The sequence below is a fragment of the Chiloscyllium plagiosum genome, chromosome 7 (assembly GCF_004010195.1).
Source record: "Chiloscyllium plagiosum isolate BGI_BamShark_2017 chromosome 7, ASM401019v2, whole genome shotgun sequence".
In the NCBI taxonomy this organism is placed as follows: Eukaryota; Metazoa; Chordata; class Chondrichthyes; order Orectolobiformes; family Hemiscylliidae; genus Chiloscyllium; species Chiloscyllium plagiosum.
Window position 1 is genome coordinate 3,020,966 of NC_057716.1, and position 9,130 is coordinate 3,030,095.

At 38.7% G+C, this 9,130-nt stretch overlaps 1 long non-coding RNA gene across 1 annotated transcript; it reads left to right on the forward strand.

Moving 5' to 3' along the window:
* Positions 1–225: 225 nt before the first annotated feature.
* Positions 226–6,150, forward strand: LOC122551967. Its single transcript, XR_006312234.1, has 3 exons — positions 226–1,265; positions 3,831–3,937; positions 6,068–6,150. It is a non-coding gene; the product is annotated as an uncharacterized LOC122551967 (long non-coding RNA).
* The last annotated feature ends 2,980 nt before the right edge of the window (positions 6,151–9,130 follow it).

Genomic DNA, 9,130 nt, shown 5'->3' on the forward strand with positions numbered 1-9,130 from the left:
GAGGTTAGGAGCTGAGTGGCCCTTGTGGAACCCAAAGTGGCCATCATTGAGCAGATTATTGTTGTGCAGGTGCTGCTTGATAGCACTGTTGATGACACCTCCATCATTTTACTCTTGATTGAGAAGAGACTGATGGGCCAGTAATTGGCTGGGTTGGATTCATCCTGGTTTTTATATTTGGGATACACCTGGGCCATTTATCACATTGTCAGGTCTTGTAGCTATTCTGACACAGTCTGGCTAGGAGTGCAGAAAATTTGGAGAAGCAGTCTTTAGTACTATTGCCAGAATGTGTCAGCGCCCATAGTCTTTGCAGTATCCAGTGCCTCCAACCGTTTATTGCTATCATGTGGATAGAACTAAATTAGCTGAAAATTGGTAACTGGGGACCACTGGAGGAAGCCAAGATGGGTCATCCACTTTGCACTCTGGCTTGAACATTTTTGCAAAAACTTCAACCTCATCTTATGCTCTGTTGTCCTGGGCTCCCCCATAATTAAGTATGGGGATATTTATGGAACCTTGTCCTCCAGTGAGCTGTTGTTCACCATTCATGAATAGATGTGGCAGAACTGCAGAGCTGTTGTGGCATCGCTTAGCCCTGTCTATTTCTTGCTGTTTTGGCATGCAAGTAGTCTTGTTTAGTAGCTTAACCAGGTTGACATTTTTAGTATGCCTGGTGCTACTCCTGGCATGCCTTTCTGGACTCTCCATTGAACCAGGGTTGACCTCCTCATTCGATAGTAATGGTAGAGTAGTGGATATGCTGAGCTGTGAGATTGGAGATTGTATTGGAATATGATTCTGCTGATGCTGATGGCCCACGGTGCCTCATAGATGTCCAGTCTTGAGTTGTTAGATCTGTTCCAAGTCAGTCCCATTTATGAGGGTGATATCGCCATACAACACAATGGAGGTTTTCTCAAAGTGAAGCAAGGGCTTCATTTCCACAAGGACTGTGAGGCAGTCACTCTTACTGATTCTGTCAAGACAGATGCATCTTCAGCCAGCGAACTGGAAAGGATGAAGTCAAGTATACTTTTTCCTCTTGTTGATTGCTTTACCATCTGCTGCAGACCAGTCTAGCAGCTCTGTCCTCTAGGACCTGACCAGCTCAATCTGCAGTGTTGCTGCCAAACCACTCTGTGATGGTCAACTTTGAAATCCCTCTCTCAAAGTACATTCTGCTCCCTTGCTACCTTCAGTGCTTTCTTTAAGTGTTGTTCAACGTGGAGGAGTACTGATTCATCAGCCAAGGGAGTTTGGTAAGTGGTAATCAGCATGAGGTTTCCTTGCCAATATTTGACCTAGTGGCATGAGACTAGTGTCTGGAGTCAGTTGATGACTCCACTCACCTCTTCAGAGTTTTGATTAGTCATAAATAGAAGTAAGGCTGATCAATAAATATTCAGAAGTGCTTCCAGATCCACCAAAGTAATCCTGTACATCTTCCCCACCTTCCATTTCCCCCTCCACTCCTGCATCATACCATTCTTCCTTTAAGACCTACAGGATAGCTGATAGAACATTCAAGCCATCAAGACTTAGTCAGGTCTCATCCAGCAACAAGCATTGAGCTAGTTAATGATGGATGCAATGAAGTGACTTTTTAATTCAAATACAACGTACAGAGCTAACATATTTATCAGCAATTTTCCTGAGCTTTAACTTTACTGCAAATGCATTGTTGTATTTTTATGCAGTTTTAAGCATTTTTAATTCACAATGTAAAATCAAAAAATAAGAAAATAATTTCAATTTCTGCATCTCTCCCCTTTTGTTGCAGCATATACTTATTTCCTCACGCATCATATTTTAGCAGAATGAAGAAATTTTTCTTCAGGCTTTTCTTTCATTCAAGAATTCTCAAATGTATATTACAACTTTCAACAGATATATTCTGGAATTTTTACTATTACTTTTAGGAAATTAAAAACAAAGTATTTTAATTCATTTTGGTGTAAAGTGTGTGAAACTGGGTGAAGGGATCTTTATGTTCTGTTAAGCTTTGAGATGCAGGTCCACACTAATTGTTTTTCCCTCCAAATTATCGTTTTTCCTTTCCATTACTGAAGACACAACTTTTGCTTCCATGGGTGAAAATCATCCTTCCAGTTTCTCACTAATTAGCCAATGCTATGGCAATGAGGGAACCAATAGGGAAATGACGAGTGTTGGCAAGCATATCTTCCTACAGTGTCTGTGTACACATATTTTACAGAAGCTTTCTCCATCTCAGTCTAGAGCACTGATGACAATTATAGCTTACTTATTAGTACTTTGACTAATGTTAACTAGTGCAGAAGAGGCTGAATCAATGGTTGACTATAATGGATTTTCTCAAAGTTATTGACAGATTGGATTAAAATTCAATGAACAGTTCTCACTAAATATTCAAAATTATGAAGCATTTTTTTCAGATTTCACAGAGTCGCTGTTTCTACTGGCATGAAGGTCAGTAAACAATGGACATTGTTTTGCCAATTACCTTAAAACTATCAGTGGGAAGATGAGGAGAAATAAACTTATGGAGCTATGATTTGGGATCATGCTTTCTCAAAAGCTGTTGAAAGCAGACTCAAAAAATCTTTTAAAAGGAAACTGGATATAAAAACAGAAAATGCTGAAAATACTCACTATATCTGACACAATGTGAGGAGAGAAAAACAGAATGAATAGATCAGGTTGATGAATTTTCGTTCTTCCATCAGACTTGGACAAAAGCAGAGATGTGTCTCTGAGGCATGGTAGCTCAATGGTTGGCACTGCTGTCTCTGAGTGCTCTGGTTTCTTCCCACAGCAGCAAAGATGTGCAAGTCAGGTGGATTGGCTATGCTAAATATAAGGAGAGGGTGTGGGTCTGTGTGGGATGCTCTTCAGATGGGCTAAATGGCCTGTAACTTCACTGTAGGGATTCTATGATTCCATATAATAGGTTTTAAACTGCACAAAGTTTGGGGAATAGTGGTTGGGAAAGGGGAAAAATATCATAGTCTATCATTAAATGGAAAGTAGGGACACTAAATGTTGAAAGGAATAAAGGTGCAAAGCTAACAATCAAATTGGACCTATTTTATAAAAGAAAAGAATTGTAGGGGTTGGGGAAACAGCATGCCAATTGGACGAATTGGATAGCTTTTTCAAAGAGTTGAAATAGATGTAATGGATTGAATGAATTTCACCCGTGCAGTCTAATTCCAGATATTTTATGTGCAATTAGAATTTAGGAGTAAAAAATACTTTGGTATCATTCATGAGATTAGCATGATGGAGAGTAAAAGCAAGATGAAAACATTAAAAACAAAAACAAACAATGAAAAATAATGTGGAATTCTTATTACAGTTGTATATTTGGGTAGCCAGTCTCTGAGAGTTTTATATTTTTAGAACAAGCTACAAATTTTAATGTATGTTTCATTATGAAATGGAAAATGTCAAATGAACAATTTTGCTCATTGACTTGAAAGCAGTTGCCACGGACATTAAGGGAGTCAGGTTGATTGTCAGCAGGTTATTAACCTGCTTGGGCTTACTACTTTTTGCTAACTTCACAAGATTTGTTTTCCATTCAATCATTAACTATCATTAAGCAATTTGCTAAAAATGGATCCTTTTATTAAAAATAATCAACAGTTTAATGAAGTGAAATGCTTTGTCAGTTATTTAAAGTTGAAAATGGTTCTTTATAAACAGATTAATCATCATATAACTTCCCATTATCTCTGTTTTGTGTACTGATCAAACTCATCATCTCCCTGCTGCAGTGATAAGCTACTGTGGAGCAGAAAGATTTGAAGAGACATCAAATGTTTTTTCATGTTCTCTTTCAGCTTTCTGGTTTGATGAGAAGATAACACAGTTCCTAATCAAAAAATGAAGGTATCAGGAGCTACCATCAGCATCTTCATCCCAGTATTCTGCTAATCATTAGAAACAGGTGTGTTGATTTAACATATACAAGTGCCTTTTCTAAAAATATCACTGGCCACTTAACAAACAAATTACAACATACTCTAATACACATTCTGCTGGAAGTTTTATGGATGTAGATCGATGTTTCATGTAAGTACTGGGCGTATATTAGGGTGCAGCATGTGCATGTATCAGGGGATTCTGCTGGCACCAGGTGGCCTTACCTATGTCAGGGTGTAGTTTTCATAGTAAGGTTCTCTGTGTATTGTATGGTGTATGTTTTCCACATCTAAAACAATAAAGTGGATGTGCTTATTTATGCCTGACCTGTTCCCAGATGCTTTGTTTTGGTAGGTTGTTCTGCCAACACATTGTAGTTTTTAAGGTGATCTATTTGCATTAGGGTGCTTAAATCTTACAAGTTATTTCACTGATACAATATTTACTGGCTAGAAGAACACTATCCTCCCATAACTTGAATTCACATCATTGCAGCATCACGGAAGAACTCTCAGGTAGCTAATTTCCAATTTTCATTAAAACATAGCTGTTCTATTTACTGATGGTGAGGAGGCTATGGAATGAATATAGAGAGATTTGATTTGCAATGTGTTCAGGTGATTTTTGTCAAGTAAGTTATTCTACTTTAGACAGAACTCTTTACAAAGCTGAAGTTAATTTTTTTTGGGGGGATAGAAGGGCTTCTCAAGATCTTAACTGAAATCAGAGAGAGAAGTTTTCTGTGCTTGTCATGCTATCATTATTCCAAAGTGCATGCAGCAAAGACAAAGAGCTAGAGCTGAACTAGTTAATTCAACTTGGAAAACCTGTAGTTTATTAAAAAAACTGTAGCCAATGGCCCAAGGCTTGAAGCTCCTCAATTTTACCTCCACATACATGCCTCATCTGCACTCACACCCTCTTGTCTCTGATCACAGACTAATTTTGAATGTTCTAATCTGAGGGCTGCAGTTGCCCATTGGAGCAAAATGTCCAAGTAACCACCCCTTTCCCTAATGTGGCACGATGTCTGCAGTTCAGACTCAAGCTCTTCAACTTGGATCCAAACTTCCTTGAGGTTCAAACACTTACTGCAGATGTAATTACTCTGGATCACATTAGGGCCCAGCAACTTCCATATATTACAACACATGACCCATCCCACCATCACTATTGTTTTTGATTTAAGTTATGAATTAATTCAAGATTCCCTTTTCTTCTCACTTCATGCACTAATATATTGTTTATATAAACTAAAAAGAAAAAAATCCTCAGTTTCAATCTGATACTTAAGCGGTTATTTTTAAAAGAAAGAGATAAACACTTAGAGTCCTAAACACAAACTGAAGACCTTACTTTTATGTGAAAGACTAGAAATATTCACCAGTGCTTTCACCAATCAACTCTTTTTCCTGCACTTGCGTCACAATGTGGTTTGTGATGTCGCTCTGTTGCTGGTCTCACTGCAGGTTAACCATGCCTTCTATCCTCTCCCATGAACATCTCTGTCTCTGGAGAATTTATTTTTTTCAGTAACCCCTAATTAAAACACTCGGGCATCATTTTCACTGAATTTCCACTTTGAGCCAAATTTTCAACAGCAGTCAGTAACTCACTCAACCTTTGTCTTACTCTGCTGCAGTCCCACACTCATTGAGCTTCTCACTTCTTTAAACATTTAAGCTTTCAAGGCACCCAATCAATTTTAGAGCTTTTTAAAAATTCTTCCTTTGTCTTGTTCTGGATTCTCCCTGTACTGTGAATCCTCCTTTGTTGAGAGGGTAAGAATATAACAAGCTGCCAGCTCTATGCCACATACCACCATTGTATCAGCAGTTGGAAGGTATTTCAGTCCAGACTGGCTTCCCTTCAAATTTTCCACCTGTTCTTGTGGGTAGAGGACGTATCCCAACTTATCACCACCTCCTGTTAACACAAATATGTTCAAGAATTCATCTAGAGGATGAAGAACATATGAAGACTCCAATTTTTAAAATGTGATCTATTTACTATGCATTTGATCAACACAAGTAGTATTGATTCATTTTATAAAAGCAAACTGTGAATTTTTGTTTGTCTCTGTTGATGAAATAGGTTGGCTCATAGTTTTGGGGAAGAGGGACAAACTTATTTTCCTTTTCATTTTGTTTAATAGGGTTCACATGAAGTCCAGGGCACCAATGCTGCCTAACAGCTATCAAATCATATCAGAAAGAGCATGATATTTGCAGATCAACGCAGAAAAATTAGGAGTAGAAAAATTTTCTTTAATGCAGCATATGTGCTACTAATAGCATTTCAAATAAATTTGTTGACATCCCAGTTTTTTTGTTCGATGGTCCAAAAATCATTTGATTGTTCTTCTGTGCCAGCTTGGAATGTAGTGTCTGAAGATGGAGTGAAAGTGCATGTACGTAGTAATTAGGTAGCTCATAAGCCTGCATCATGAAACCCAATGTTTACAATATTCTATAGTAAATTGTTGTCTGTGTTGACATTGGTGTTGATACAAAATATGATTTGGAGATGCCGATGTTGGACTGGGGTGTACAAAGTTAAAAATCACACAACACCAGGTTATAGTCCAACAGGTTTAATTGGAAGCACTTGCTGCTCCTTCATCAGGTGATTGTACAGTACACAATTGTAAGACACAGAATCTAGAGCAAAGGTTTACAGTGTGATGTAACTGAAATTATACATTGAAAAATACCTTGATTGTTTGTTGAGTCTTTCATCTGTTCAAATACCATGATAGTTTCACTTCTTTCATACGTAAATCGCAAATTTTTTTAAAATAAAAGTTGCATTCTCAGGTTAACTGTAACAACTGGTGTTAGCCAGACAATATGTTGAAGGTGTTAGCCCCCTGTATTCTCTGTCTGTGCCATAATGTTTAGACTGATTCTAATCTAACGAGTGAGTTAACAAGTCTGACATGAATTCGTGCAATTTTTTAGCAATGTACAATGTAACTCTAAAGTATAAATTCATTCCACAAAGTGTAAATATGTGTATACATGAGTGTGGAGTGTCTAAGTCTGTGAGGGGGTGAATGTGTGAGTGTGGGAGCATGTGTCTGTAGGAATGTGTGTGTTTGTGTGTATGTCTGGGGTGGGGGTTGTGAGTGTCTATGAGACAGAGTGTATATGTGAGTGCGTGAGTGTAAGTGGTCTAAGTCTGTGAGAGGATACGTGTGTGTGTTAGTGTGTGTGTGTGTTAGTGTGTGTGTGTGTAGGAGTGTCTGTGCTTGTGTATAGTGCAATGGTGGTCACCTGTAGTGTGACATGAACCCAAGGTCCCGGTTGAGACCCTCCTTATGGGTACGGAACTTAGCTATCAGCCTCTGCTAAGCCACTTTTCGCTGCCGCCTGTCCCGAAGTCCGCCTTGGAGGATGGTCAACCGAAGAACTGAGGTCGAATGTCCTGGACTGCTGAAGCGCTCCCCAACTGGGAGGGAACACTCCTGTCTGTTGATTGTTGTGCGGTGCCCATTCATCTATTGCCATAACCGTTGCTCAGTTTCCCCAATCTACCATGTCTCAGTGCATCCTTGCCTGCAGCGTATAAGATAGACAACATTGGCTGATTCACATGAGTACCTGCCATGTACATGGTGAGAGGTGTCCCCACGTGTAATGGTGGTGTCCATGTCCACACTCTGACACGTCTTGCAGCGCCTACCGTGACAGGATTGTATGGAGTTGTCCTGAATTTGTACTTGCAGCGTTACATTGTACTTTGCTCAAAAACTGCATGAATTCATGTAAGACTTGTTAACTCACTTGTTAGATCGGAATCAGTCTAAACATTATTGCTCAGACAGAGAACACAGCGGGCTAACACCTTCGACATATTGTCTGGCTAACACCAATTTACAGTTAACCTGAGAATGTAACTTTTATTTAAAAAAAAGTTTTGTGATTTACATATGAAAGAAGTGAAACTATCATGATATTTGAACAGATGAAAGATTCAACAAACAATCAAGGTATTTTTCAATGTATAATTTCAGTTACATCACACTGTAAACTTTTGCTCTAGATTCTGTGTCTTACAATTGTGTCCTCCACAACCACCTGAAGAAGGAGCGGCGCTCCGAAATTAGTGTTTCCAATTAAACCTGTTGGACTATAACCTGGTGTTATGTGATTTTTAACTTAATAGAAAATATGTAAGTAAGGTTTTACCCTAGATCAGAATATAGAAACAGGGAGATGCATCGAATCACTCTGCATTCTCTTGGTTTTAATTTTAAACTGCTCTCAGGGAATGCTTGGAGACTTTAAAAATTTTTATTTTAGTCACAAGAGGACAAGTTAGATTTGTATGGCTGGCTTGGCACAGTTACTTTAGGCCAGATTAACCCTCATTAATTCTCTGTATCTTCACTATAGTATGATCCTTGAAAACAACTTATTAAGTTTTGCATTTTAAAGAATCAAGCAATATTATTTAGATTTAATTCTTTGAAGAAACAAAAGGGGTAAATTTTCTGAGGGGTACTCTCATTCTGCCACTGTACATTCAGCATAACCATTGTTTACACAATGGAGTGGGGAGAAGCTTCAGGGATATTAATCCACAAAGTGTCTCAAGATGCCAAGGCAAGTTACCAGTGATCAAAAGCATGAACAAGAGCAAACTTTTGTCCGCATGAGAGAGAGAGAGCAAAATTTTCCCACTTTTAGCTGCAGTGCTTTGTTCAGTAGAATTCATGGTACCCAGTCTGCCATGGCTTGGGAAGACTTCTCATGCAATCTTCCTCATTAATTATGCAACCAGGCTTTTCGACACTTTTCACATGGTATCGGATAGCTGTAGAGGTGGAATCCAAACTGGCCTTCACTGAGCATGTTATTGCTAATCAAGTGCTACTTGACAGCACTGCCAATAAGATTTCCTAAACCGTACTAATGATTGAGGGTAGATTAATGGGGTGGTAATTGGCTGAGTTGGATTTGACCTTTTTGTGTATAGGACATACGTGGGAAATTCTCCATATTAGTTAGTGGTTACCAGTGTTACAGCTGTATTTGAACAGCATGGCTAGGGGAGCAGCAAGTTCTGGATTATGAGTCTTTAATACTATTGCTAGAATGTTGTTAGGACTCAAAGCCTGTGCAGTGCCTCAACTATTGATTACAAGTGGAGTGAATTGAATTGACTGAAGACTGACATCTGTAGTGCTGGGGACCTCTGAAGGAGACTGAGATGA